Genomic DNA, 13,797 nt, shown 5'->3' with positions numbered 1-13,797 from the left:
GTGAGAGTGTGACCAGCCCAACATAGGGAAACATACCTCTGCTGTCATTAGGAGAACAGGTGTGGGTCTGTGCCCCTCCCAACCGCCCGCCCCACGGGGCCACCTTCACAGCCAAGCAGAGGGTTGACGGGAATCCAGCCCCTTCTGGATCCAGTACCTGCTGGGCCAGATCCCAATGATCCCAGACCTAGGGGCTCAGGTGACACCTGGGATCTCATGGGGATTCCCCAGTTTACTTTGAAGGGGAAACCACTGAGTTTCAAATGAAGGGAACCAGAATTTATCAATCCAAATATGTTCATTTGGCATAGGGAGTATTCTGGGCGGAAGGCCACTGAGAACCAGAGGACTCAGGAAACACAGTAGGAACAGGGCACATGCTTTCCCTCTATAAAGGAAATGCCCAGTTGTAGGGACCTCGCCTTCTCCCACGCCTGGAAGAGGCCACTTAACGACTCTCATCAATAAAAAAGGCACCAACCTGGATCTGAAAACTCCACTAAACTCCCTTCTTCACAGGGCTTTCCTGGCCGCCTTGCCCTGACTCACCCTCTAAAACTTTTCCTTTGCTCAGCCCAGGGGGGTATTTAGGGCCCCTTCTCACTGCCTCCTTAAGTAACATTTCTTTATAAACACACACACGTACACATGCCTTTCCATCTTTACTTGTCTTGTTAGTCTGTCTTTTCTCAGTTTAAATTCTGGGTTCCAGGCGCTGAACATGGAAGGCGAGAGGATGCTGGAGCCACTGGCATCCAATGAGAACGCCGTATTGGAATCTTCAGGAATGGTGTGTGCGGGATGTTAAACACAGCTCGTGTTAGGAGCTAACTTAGAGCCTCACAAAGAATAAACGATGTTAAGAATCAAGGCAACACATCCTCGAAACTGCCCCCATCACTGCAGACTCACTGGTTGTCATACTGTATCTACTACCCACTCTGCTCGCTCTCACCCTCTCCCACCCGCACTGTGTGTGATGGAAATGCTTTCTGGGCATCCCCCGGACTCCGTGTCCAGGAACCTCTCACCGGACACTTGAAACTGGCCACTGTGGGAATACATACACCACAAAAATGGCAAATGTCAGGAGTTCCTGTGGTGGTGCAGTGGTTAACAAATCTGACTAGGAACCATGAAGTTGCAGGATTGATCCCTGGCCTTGCTCAGTGGGTTGAGGATCCAGCGTTGCCGTGAGCTGTGATGTAGGTCACAGACGCAGCTCGGATCCCACGTTGCTGTGGCTCTGGTGTAGGCCGGTGGCTACAGCTCCAATTAGACTCCTAGCCCGGGAACCTCCATATGCCGTGGGAGGGGCCCTAGAAAAGGCAAAAAGAAAAAAAAAAAAAAAAAGGCAAATGCCAGAGCGTGGCCATGGTTGATCATGCTCGTGATGGCCTAGACTTAGGAAGTGATGGGAAAGTGTGACTCATGCAGACCACATGCACAGGTATGTGTCTACGCGGCTGCATCCTAGTGATTAAGAGAACACAATTCTGTATCCAGAAGACAGGACGTGGCTCAGCAGAGGCTGCTGACATCATGGAGGCAGAAATGAGCTTCTATACATGCAGAGTTCAGTCTTGCTCCTTAGTTACAAGAAAATCAGAGCAATGTCTGAACCACTCTCATGAGTCAACTAGGGGACCACGGGTTGTAGAACAGGAACAGGGCCAACACCTACAAATGTTTCCTGTGAGGCCCTGGGCTCTCTGGAATTTACACCAGAGTCCTGTCCACTAGTATTTTTTAAATTGTTGTTTTACATATCCTGTGTATCAGTTTAGCTAATAAACATACATGCTCATATATACAAGTCTGGGGGGCTCATTGACAACAGAGGATTGTGTGTTATCTGCTATTACATGTCAGCATATCATCATCGTTATCTTTGTACCTCCATCCTTCACATGACCTTATATCATGAATTGTGCACACATGCTGGATCTTCTTTCCCTGGAGAATGGGGTCAGCTCACTCCTGCCCACTAGCCAGCACACTCCTGTCCATGACCCCATCACCAACCCCCTGAAAAGCTCAGACCCTGAAACATGAGCTGGACACACACCCAGGGATATGGATTTTCCAGACTTTCACCTCAATTTCACAACTTGCCTAATTGGAGAAACACCACTACTCTGCACACACAGATGTCAGCAAGGGCAGCGGGCAGAGTTCCTGCGAGACAGAGCAGGAAGAACACAGTGTTTCTGACCAGCAAGGCCATGATTACAGCTCTGGCAAAGCCAGGTACCCTCACATGAGAAGAAGGACTGATGCTGTTGCTGCAGGATGTCTGCATCCAGCAGCCAACACCGTGGGAGGGGGAGTCGCACCAACAGACCTCAGCTTCCCCCAGGGCTGAGTGAAGTAGGAACGGAAGGTGACCCAGCAGGGCACCCACAGGGTCCGCAGCCCTTCCCCCAGAGAAATCCCAAAGAAAAACAAACACATGGGACCCAATCAAATTCAAGCTTTTGCACAGCAAAGGAAATCATAAAAAATAGAAAAGACAACATACAGAAGGGGAGACAATATTGCAAATGATGCAACCCGCAAGGGCTTAATCTCTTAAATATACAAATAACTCCTACAACTCCACAGCAAAAAGTAAACAATCCAATCAAAAATGATCAGAAGATCTAAATAGACATTTCTCCCATGAAGACATATGGATGGCTAGTAGGCACATGAAAACAAGTGCGACATCCCTAATTATTAGAGAAATACAAATCAAAACTACAATGAGGTACCACATTACACCAACGAGAATTGTATCCTCAAAAAGTCTACAACCAGTAAATGCTGGATAGGATGTGGAGAAAAGGGAACCCTCCTACACTGTCGGTGGGAATGTAAATTGGTACAACGGCCATGGAAAACAGCATGGAGGTTCCTCAAAAAACTAAAAAAAAAAAAACACCTACCATATGGTACAACAATCCCACTCCTGAGCATATATCCAGACAAAACTATAATTCAAAAAGTATACATGCAGCCTTATGTTCATAGAAGCAAAAGACACGGAAACAACCTAAATGTCCATAAACAGAAGAACAGATTAAGAAGATGTGGTACATATACACAATGGAATACTACTCAGGCATAAAAAAGAATGAAATAATGCCATTTGCAGCAACATGGATGCAACCAGATATTATCATACTAAGTGACATAGGTCAGAAAGAGAAAGGCAAATTCCATGTATTACTTGTAATGTGGAATCTAAAATATGGCACAAATGAACCTATCTACAAAACAGAGACAGACTCATAGATACAGAGAACAGATGTGTGGTTGCCAAGGGAGAAGTGGGAGTGGGGAGGGAGTGTGATGGACTGGGAGGTTAGAGTATATGCAAACCATTATATTTAGAATGGATAAACAACACAGTCCTACTGTATAGCACAGGGAACTATAGCCAATCTCCATGATGGAAAAAAACATAAAAAGTGCGTGTGTGTGTGTGTCACTATGCTGTACAGCAGAAATTGGCACAACACTGTAAACCAACTATACTTTAATTTTAAAAAAACTTCCTGATTTCAAAAAAAATTATTTCCTCATCAAGACTGTAATAGGTGATGATGTTCACTGAGCAATACGTGCCAGACACTGAATTACCTCATTTAAAACCCATGAAAAACATTTGACTTACAGAGTTCCCATCGTGGCTCAGTGGTTAACGAATCCGACTAGGAACCATGAGGTTGTGTGTTCCATCCCTGGCCTTGCTCAGTGGGTTAACGATACGGCATTGCCATGACCTGTGGTGTAGGTTGCAGACGTGGCTTGGATCCTGCGTTGCTGTGGCTCTGGCGTAGGCTGGCGGCTACAGCTCCGATTGGACCCCTAGCCTGGGAACCTCCATATGCCACGGGAGCGGCCCAAGAAATGGTTAAAAAAAAAAAAGGAAAACATTTGACTTCGGTTCTTTCTTTCATCTTTTTAGGGCCACACCCCTGGCATATGGAAGTTACTAGACTAGGGGTCCAATTGGACCTGCAGTTGCCAGCCTACACCACAGCCACAGCAATGCCAGAACCAGGGATGTCTGTGAACTACACTGCAGCTTGCGGCAACTCCAGAACCTTAACCCACTGAGCGAGGCCAGGGATTTGAGCCCATATCTTCACAGAGACTACTGCAGGTCCTTGAGCCGTGGCAGGAACTTCCTGGGTTTTTAATCCCAGGCCCCTGACCCTAGAACTCTAGAATGAACCTTTGCAACTGTCATCAGCTTTACAAAATAAAATGCATTGAAGTTATACTTGAAACAAACACCTGTGTAGGATAAGGAACCATCCAACTCCCAGCTCCTGAGAAGACAACCTGACTCCAGCACCCTGTCTGGCTCAAAACACAAACCTGCCTCCACCATGAAGAAACTGGGACTGTTTATCTGGGAGCCTAGATGGAGCAGGTGGTCTCTGCTCAGCTGCACAAAGGGTGACACTCTTCCATCTCTGCAGCCTCTCAGCAGGTACCACTGATGTCACCTGTGATGTGTGTCAACTGAGGTTTCACGCTGCTTCCAGAATAAATGGTGTTTTCTCTTTGATGTTCGTGGCATGTGCTCTCTCTTCAGTCACAGTCCAGGTCTGAGTTTCCCCTCTTGTCACAGCCCAGGACTAACATATATGCCCCAAATATAGGAGCACCCAGATACATACAACAAATATTAACAGACATAAAGGGAGATATTGATGAGAATACAATCATAGTAGGAGACCTAAATACCCCCCTCACATCAATGGACAGATCCTCCAGACAGAAAACCAATAAAGCAACAGAGATCCTAAAGGAAACAATAGAAAAGTTAGACTTCATTGATATCTTCAGGACACTACATCCAAAAAAAGCAGAATACACATTCTTCTCAAATGCTCATGGAACATTCTCAAGAATCGACCACATATTGGGACACAAAGCGAATCTCAATAAATTTAGGAGGGTAGAAATTATCTCAAGTATCTTCTCTGACCACAATGCCATGAAATTAGAAATCAACCATGGGAAAAGGAAAGAGAAAAAACCTACTACATGGAGACTCAACAACATGCTACTAAAAAACCAATGGGTCAATGAGGAAATCAAGAAGGAAATTAAAAACTACCTTGAAACAAATGATAATGAAGACACAACCTCTCAAAATCTATGGGATGCTGCGAAAGCAGTGCTCAGAGGGAAATTTATAGCAATCCAGGCCTTCTCAAAAAGAAGAAAGATCCAAATTGACAACTTAACCCTCCACCTAACGAATTAGAAAAAGAAGAACAAAGAAGTCCTAAAGTCAGCAGAAGGAAGGAAATTATAAAGATCAAATAAGAAATCAATAAAATAGAGACTCAAAAAAACAGCCCAGGACTGAGTTTCCCCTCCTCCTGTCACAACCTAGGTCTGAGTGTCCCCTCCTCCTGTCACAGCCCAGCATCTGCGTGTCTTTTCCTCCTGTCACAGCCCATGTATGACTGTACCATCCTCCTGTTACAGCCCAGGATCAGAGTGTCCCCTCCTCCTGTCACAGCCCAGGCGTGACTCTTTCTATCTGTCACAGCCCACTGCCTTTCCACAATGGGGAAGGTGACCTGAAAGGCCAGAAACCCCCTCCCCCTCTGTGTCTGGAACGGTCTTCCCACGAAGACCCAGCTGAGACTCAGGACCCCCTTCCTGACCAGGCCACACAGGCAGAGTCCCTCCAAGCTCCTCAGCCGGGAGGTGACCTGCTCCTTCCCAGGACTGGTCAGAACAAAGCTGGTTACCCACATGTCCCCCTCCTTCCCTCCCACCTGTATCCCCTGCCCTCCACCTGGGCAGAAGCCCCTCTCTGGGCACCTCCTGAGTAGAGGACTCTGATCCATGTACCTTCAGGTCACCTTCATGCCAGCCCCCCATCTGGGCCCCTATACTTGTGTTTACTCCTCTCCACAGAGAAACCTCCTTGGCTCCAAGTCCCCAGATGCCTGCAGACCTTGTGGGCAGGGACCTCTACTGTCACAGTCTCCCCCCTCCCCACGGCAATATCCCTCTTCCATTGTTCTATTACCCCTACAGTAAGAGTCTCCCCTTCACAGCAAGAGTCCTCCTCTGTTGTTCTCTCCTGCCTCCAGAGTCACAGCCCCTCAGCAGGATCATCCTCCTCCTCTATTGGCCTCTCCCCCTCTACACTAACAGCTCCGCTCCAGCAGTCCTCGCTCTGCAGTAATAGTTCCCTATTGTTGTGGTTCCTCCTCTACAGGGAAAGTGCTCCTCAACTATTATGGCCCCCACTCTATACTAATACCCCCCTCTATAATAAGAGTCCCCAATCTATGGCAATAGACTACCCTCCCTTGGAATAGCCTCACCTACATGATAATAGTCCCCTCTCAATGGTAACAGTCTCCCCTCTGTGGTAAGAGTCCACTCTCTACAGAAATAGTGCTGCCTCTACTGTCATTGCCCCCTCTACAGAAGGGTCCTCCTCTATTGTACTAATCTCCTTTATTATAGCAGCCCCTCTGTTGTCACAGTCCCTTCTCTATTGCAACACCCCCACATTATCATAGTCCCCCCAATGTAATATTCCCCCCACAGTAATCATCCCCCCACTACAGTAGTAGTCCTCCATTATGGTAAGAGTCCCCTCACCACAGTATTATGCCCTCACCACCACATTGTCTCAGCCCCCACTTATTTCATATCCCCATCACACTGACACATCTCTACATGGGTCACCTCCCTAGTGCTCCTTGTGGAAATATAGTCCTTCCTCTACAATAACCATCCCCCCCATTGCAATGGTCCCCCCATTAGTATCCTCATCCCCCGTCATAGTCCCCCCTTTTTCCTCAGAATAATTCTTTTGAAATAAAAGTTTCCTAACTGGATTTGAATTTATTTCACAGGCCTCAAGGGACTGCAAGAATGACATACAGCAAATCACTCATTGAAGGGCCCAGGCCTGGGCAGTATGAGGCACCTGTGGATGCATGTCCCCCATCAGGTAGGGTACCTGTTGGTGGGCCCTGTGTCACCATCATGGGGCACCTCTGTGTCTGTCACCATTTGGGGACCCCTGTGGGTTTGTGTCTGCTTCTCCATTGCAAAGGAGATCTCTCCCCGAATACAAGTCACATGACACTAAGAGTGTCCTGTCCACTCTGATCCCCATGTTCCCAGGACTCTCCCCATAACTCAGGTCATCTAATCACTGGGTGCCCTGTCCCCTCCTGTCCCTATGTCCCCAGCCCTGTTTCATCAGAATCTGTGTCACTTTATACTAAGTCCTTCATCCTCCCATTTGCCCCTCAACCTGAGAAGGTCATGAGTTTGTCCGTGACGGGAGGAAAATTGTCACATCCACATGGACACCAATCCTGCACTTGCTAGGCACAGACCGCCTCCCAGGTGCACAGATGCGGTCACCCATCCTCTCCCTTGCTGCAGACCCCAGCTCTCTGGTTCCCAAGTAGAGATTCAAGTGTGCTCAGCACTGGTGCCAACCAAGAACCACCCAGGTGACCCCACTCCCTGGCCTCAAGCCCTCGGGCAGCACCCCTGGGAGTCAGCCGAGTGCCCCTGTGCGTCCTGCCGCCCTCTCCACCAAGCACATCCTCAGCTGGATCCACTCCACCCTCCGCCTTCTCAGTCAACATGGGACCCCGTGAGCATGAGGAGAGGCTTTCACGCATGCGTGGGGGGCAAGGGGAGTTAAGCATGGCCAGGTGAGACATTTGGGCCGCCCACCTGTGACCACTCAGCAAGGCTCCAGCTCTCCCCATGCGCATGTGCAGGTGGTGACTCGCACAGAGTAAACACGGGAAATCCTTCTCAGCTGAAGGAAAGGGTGAACGTGCATATGGATGGAAAACCCACCCAAAGCGCATGTCCTTCCCCCACTGGAGGCCCCACATGCTCACAGGCCACCCAAATGCTCAGAGGGCTCCCCCAATCTTTACTGGCTCCCCAAAGGCTTGCCAGGCCCCTCTGAATGGTCAACAGGCTACCCAGCTGCTCATCAGCCCCACGGAACACTCATCAGGCCTTCTGAACGCTCCCTGGGCTCCCCCAAAGCTCAGTGGACTCCCCGAATACTCACTGTGCCTCCTAAATTCTCATTGGATGTCCTGAACAGTCAGTGGTCTCCCCAAGTTCTCACCCACACCGACCGGCCCTGATGGCCCTGTCCCCGCAGCATAAGAACGACAGGAGACCTCAGCCAAGAGCTGTTCCTTGACCCCACCCTCTGCGCTGGGAACACCAACCCTGTGAGCAGACGCTTTGCCAGGGTCCGGGTCCCTGCAGCTTCTCTGGCTGCCGCTCCAGCCCCAGGTCCCAGAATGGAAGGAGGAGCCGGCGCCTGAGGGGAGCATGGACCGCCCTCGACCCCCACCCCACCTCGAGCCCGCATGCAGGTGGACAGGGTACTTACTGCGACCTCCGAGCCCGCAGCGTCTTCGGCCTCGGCCCGCAGCTCTGCCTCCCCTAGCATCTCTCCTCCCACAGGGGGCCTGCGCAGTCATCCAACACGCTGGGCTGTGACTGGATGGAAACTCCCGCTCCTGCGGGTGTGGGCGGAGCTACCTCCCATTGCTGATCTGCCCCCATCCCAGCACCGGCTGCAACCCCCACTTCCAGATGGACTCACACTGTGGGGACCTCACTGCCCAGCTGGGGGTCGCCAGATCCTCCTGGCTGACCAGGCCCTCACAGGGGGCTTGAGGACCTCCTGCCTGTGACCGTGGCATCCAGTGGTCAGAGGACAGGACATGAGGAGTGCTACTTGTGACCACGGGGTCCGGTGGTCAGAGGAAAGGAGGTGAAGTTGTCCTGAGTGGGACCACAGTTCCCAGTGGCCAGAGGATAGGGAAATGAAGAAATGAAGGGGTCCTGAGGGTGATTTCAGGGGCCAGTAGTTAGAGGACCAGGATGTGAGGCTTTCCTGGGTGTGACCACAGGGCTCAGTGGTCAGTGGACTGGAAGTGAGCATGACCTGACTGAATGGCTGAGCTCTGGTCACTGTCCATCACTGTGGTCACTGGATCCCAGGGCTGCAGCAGACAAGAATCTCACTCCAGGGCTCTGTTGCCTTGTCCCCCCAGTGCCCACAGCAGCGTTCTCTGAGCACATTGGTCAACAGACCATCAAGTCCTCCATGGAAGTGTCCAGCCCTTCCACCCTGAGTGGCCCTTGTCACAGTCCCGACCAGGGTAGGTGACCTCAGTGGATGGAAGTGGATCCCCAAGGCACATCCACACCTGCAGGCCCACCTGCGCCTGACGCTGACCCCAAGGTGACTACAGCCGAGGAGGGTGCGCCCCTCCCCCTTTCCTCATTCCTGTCTGCTACTCTTGGTGAGTCCTCCACTCAGTGAAGTGCCTTGTCCACCTGCACCCCACCCCCCCACTGGCTGGAAGTCAAGGAACAGAGTGGACAAATGTTGGGATGGCTCAGAGGCTGACTAGGGTGAATTCTCCAGGGGCCTCTCGCCCCTCCATTCAGAACCCTCATCCCTCCGTCATTGCTGCCAGTGGACCTGGGCTACTGATCTCTTATGGGGACGTCCACTCAGCTGCCCCAAAGCACCTGGCTGGCTTCCCATTCCTTACCTCCATCCAGACTCAGGCCCCATGGGCTCCCTCCCACCTTCCCTCCACCTCCCACCCTCACATTTCCTGCCCTGCCCCCTCTGCTCTCCTCCCCCTTCCCTGCCTGCAGCTCCTCACTGGCCCCTTGCTCTCTGCTCTGCCCTCCTCCACAGACCAGGACCCCAGGTGGAGCTTGTAAAAAGGGCCTGCCCACCCGCCTCTACTACCTTTAGAATAGACTCTACCTCTTGTCTGGGCGGGGCTTCCTGACAGCCCACCTTCAGGCACCTTACTCCCAGGAGAGGTCTCCTCCTGCCCTTTACCCTTCTGCCTCCAGGGGGCAGAATCACTGCCCAAAGTTGTCCAGAACCCCAGAACCTATGACTTCCTCAAGCTCTGTGGCAGAGGGGAATCAGGTTGCAGAAAAGCTGAGCCTGAGGCAGAGGCAGTTCCTTCTTCACCCAGGCAGGCGGAGCAATGAAAGCGCTCAAATGTGGATGAGGGACCAGAAGGAGGTTCAGTGACTCTGTGGGAAGGACTCTGTGGTGAAACGGTCGTATTTTGTTGAGCAGCTGCACTAATCTCTGTGCTTTTTCTCTTAAGAGGTCTCCTGAAACTCTGTCATTTTCTTTACATGTGAGCCTCTTTGTTCTCTATATACATCTTGTGTGAAGCCACAATTTAAAGCCAGGTTGGGTGAATTAAGGCATGTAGATTGATAAAATGAAAGCTCTCACTGAGTTCCCTTCTGGATCCCTGGATGAAAGATTTATCTTTGTCACTGGGTTGGGTTTGGGATCCTGTGTGGTTTGAAAACTGTCAGTGGGCAGACAACTCACACACACTTTTGGTGGGATCACTAAATCAAGAAAGAAAGAGGGAAAGAGTGAAAGAGAAAAAAAGAAAGAAGCGAGACTTTGTTTTATGAATCAAATAATACCAGTTGGGAAATTAAAGAAAAAAAGTTATATATTCATAAATACAAAAGTGCAAGAATACATGCAAAAGAAGGCTATCATGACATGATGGGGCGGAGGCTGAGCATTTAACTGGAGAGACCTGGCGTAGGTTGGCCCCAGGGCTCTGAAAGCCTTTGAAAAACAAAGAGCCCACTTGGAAGGGCACTTCTTGGTATCTCTTGAACGCGGGGCGAGGAAATCCATCTAGCCTATTGCCCAAGGCCAAGGCAGCCCCCGCCGGGGACTGCTCAGCCAGGAAGAGGAGGAAAACCTGAGTGGCTGTTAGAGCCGGTGTCCACACGAGGGCGCCAGGTGCAGCTCGCAGGCTGGAGAAAGGTGTGAGTGTGTGCTCCCTCGGGTGCACAAGGGAGCGCTCGTAGACCCCCTACGATGGATGGGATTTGGGTTTCTTCACCTGGCCCCTGGGATCACAGGAGCATTAAAAATGAAGCTCGGGTCGGCCTCACTTGTCAAATGACGTCCAGGTGAAAAGTCGCTTTCAGTGTTCCGCCACTCTCCATTATCAATTTTGATTCCTTTTTGGCCTCTGTATGCCTTCCCAGTTTTCTAACCCGCCAATTCACTTTAAACGATTTCAGAAATATTTCATCCAGCATTACAGCTATTTAGTCCCACAGCCAAAATGCAAGTCGGTTTGTGAGTTCTTTCCAGGGACCCCACTTCCCCCGGACTTGGAGGGTCTGCTCGCTCTTCCACCCTCCCCCGTGCCTTCTCCCAGCCAGGTGATTCACAGGCTCCTGCCGCGGTGAGGCGCATCCATCTCTCACCTCCGCTGGGAGCTAAAGCCCCATTGTCTTCCTTTGCATCCCCTTACCATGAACACGAGGAAACGTCAGGCTGCTCCCCTTCCGCTCGGCCTGTTCTCATCTGATGCCCCTTTGCCCTTACTTTGGGGAGGCCTTGGGGGCTTCCTAAAGGCTACCCCTCTGCTGGGTGCTCTCGACGACGTGGAGAGTGCTTTGCTTTCTGACATTCATCTTGGGATAGCGGTAGAGCCTCGCATTGGCCACAAGGGGGCGGCCTTGCCCCCCTCAAGGTTTCTGCCTCGCCTTTCCCATCCTGGCTTGGGGTGCCGCCCGGAAAGGGGGGGGCGGCTTTGGCGCACCGGTTGATCGAAGCAGGGAAAATTCATCGCCCGGACCCCCTTTGTAAGACCTGAGGTGTCTGACCCCAGATGGTTTTTGGTTTCCTTTTTTCCTTCCAGGTTGATTGAGAACTAATGGAGTAGAGCACTGTACAAGTGCCAGGTGTCCAGCATACTTTGACTCACGGACATCAGGCAGAGACTCTCACTATAAGTCCAGGGACCATCCATCACACCATATAGATATAGAATAAAAGGACGGGGAGACCATTTTTCCCCCTTTTTTAATTTAAATTTTTTGTAAGAGTGTACCTGTGGTATATGGAAGTTCCCGGGCTAGGGGTCGAATGGTTGCTGTAGCTGCCAGCCTATACCACAGCCACAGCAACTCTGCATCAGAGCCTTTTCTGCAAACTACACCACATCTCATGGCAACGCTGGATCCTTAACCCAGTGAATGAGGCCAGGAATAGAATCTGAGTCCTCACGTATACCAGGCTGGTTTTTCACCACTGAGCACTGAAGGGAACCCGTGTGTTTTGCATTTTCACAGAAATTTTAGAATTATTTCTTCTAGGTCTCTGAAAAATGACATTTTTTTCTCTCTTTTGAATGTAGACGAATTTAATCTCAGCTCTGAGTCCTTCTTACAGATTCTGGGACAAAAGGGAAAGCTTATTTTATCCCCTCATAGTAGTAAACGATTCCATTGCTGCTGCTAACCCAGTGGTTTCCATCAAACCCAGTGTACAACCCATACTCCTAATGACAGCCTCCAAAACCCTGTGCATCAGACCCCAGCCTATCTGCCCTACCTCTACCCCACCCACTCCTCCATGTTTCACTACATCTATTTGGCAGCAGTTTCTCAAACACATCAATCTGTAGGCACCTTGGGGCTTTGGATTCCTCAGTTCCTGCAGCCTGGAATCCTTCTCTCCCTCCTGTTCTTGCACTTGTTTCCTTAAGTCTCACTCTACTGAGTCCCTGCCTCAGCGAGGCTTCCTTAGACCACTCAGTCTTCTTTCTGAATTTCCAGAGCATTATATTCATTCGGCAGTAGTGGAAAGCACTGTCTCCTTTGTTTGTGTTTTGTCTTTTTAGGGCCCCACTGGAGGCATATGGAGGTTCCCAGGCCAGGGTTCGAATCAGAGCTACAGCTGCCGGCCTAGGCCACAGCCACAGCAATGTGAGCTCCCGGTCATGTCTGCGACCTACACCAAAGCTCACAGCGATACCCAATTCTTAAGCCACTGAGTGAGGCCAGGGATTGAAACCGCAAGCTCACATTTCCTAGTCGGATTCGTTTCTGCTGCGCCACAATAGGAACTCCTGCAGCATTGTTTTTTTTAATGTCCATCCTCTTGATAAAGCTTGCAATCATCTTCGACCCTGTGAATATGTAATACTCTTATGTTAAAAAGCCATCTGTCTAGGGAACTTTTTAGACTGGTTATTTGTTATATATAAAACATAATTATGTAAGTCTAATTTTTTTTGTTAAAAGTCCCCATTATTATTTATTTCCGAAGAACAAAATCCTGAGCAATGGGATACCAAGTAATGAGAAAACATGGCAGTGGCACAGTTTGATTTTGAAGACTGTTAGGAAGCCCCAGACTTACCTGAGGGTTTTCCCCCCTGTGGTATCCACCAGTTCATCAAGGATCCTAGTCGTAGCATACATGGTCTGAGGAAGCAGGGTCCCAACCTTTGGTAGCGACTCAAGGGTGAAGACGGCATAGAAGAGGTAACGTTGCTCCACTCCCTTCACTGTCTTATTCCTACAGCTGAAGGCAGCACCTGAAATTATCTAGTTGGTGGATTTACATTTTTGCTATTGACCTCGTCCACAGGAGTGTACGCTCGCTCCCACAAAGCAGGATCTTTCCTGCCGGATCTACCGCTGTGCCCTCCCCTCCCTCGCCCCCCGGCAACACGCTCCTGGCGCAGAGCAGGCGCTCAGTGATTATCACCGGAATGAGCGGACACAGGGGTACTCGAGTCCACTCTCTGACTCCTTCGGCCCAGATAGCGGTCCCTACTGGGGTGACTGTGAAAGCGCGGCGTCCTCCGCGGCTGCCCGGGTGGGACCCACGCGCGAGGACCTCTGGGAAGTGTAGTCGCCAGCCCTTCTTCGCCCGCAGTTACGGGCCCGAGGCTC

General features: G+C 50.5%; 1 long non-coding RNA gene across 1 annotated transcript in view; it reads right to left on the bottom strand.

Moving 5' to 3' along the window:
• Nucleotides 1-13,794, bottom strand: part of LOC106507563 — a 39,197-nt gene extending 25,403 nt beyond the window's left edge. Inside the window, exons 1-2 of the long non-coding RNA XR_001303624.2 lie at nt 13,259-13,794; nt 8,414-13,025 (exon numbers count right to left, since the gene is read on the bottom strand). This is a non-coding gene — a long non-coding RNA (uncharacterized LOC106507563). The remainder of the gene's footprint in view (nt 1-8,413; nt 13,026-13,258) is intronic.

This window comes from Sus scrofa, chromosome 6 (genome assembly GCF_000003025.6).
Source record: "Sus scrofa isolate TJ Tabasco breed Duroc chromosome 6, Sscrofa11.1, whole genome shotgun sequence".
NCBI lineage: Eukaryota > Metazoa > Chordata > Mammalia > Artiodactyla > Suidae > Sus > Sus scrofa.
The sequence above is the reverse complement of the archived record's forward strand: the minus strand, read 5'-3'. Positions and strand labels throughout refer to the sequence as shown.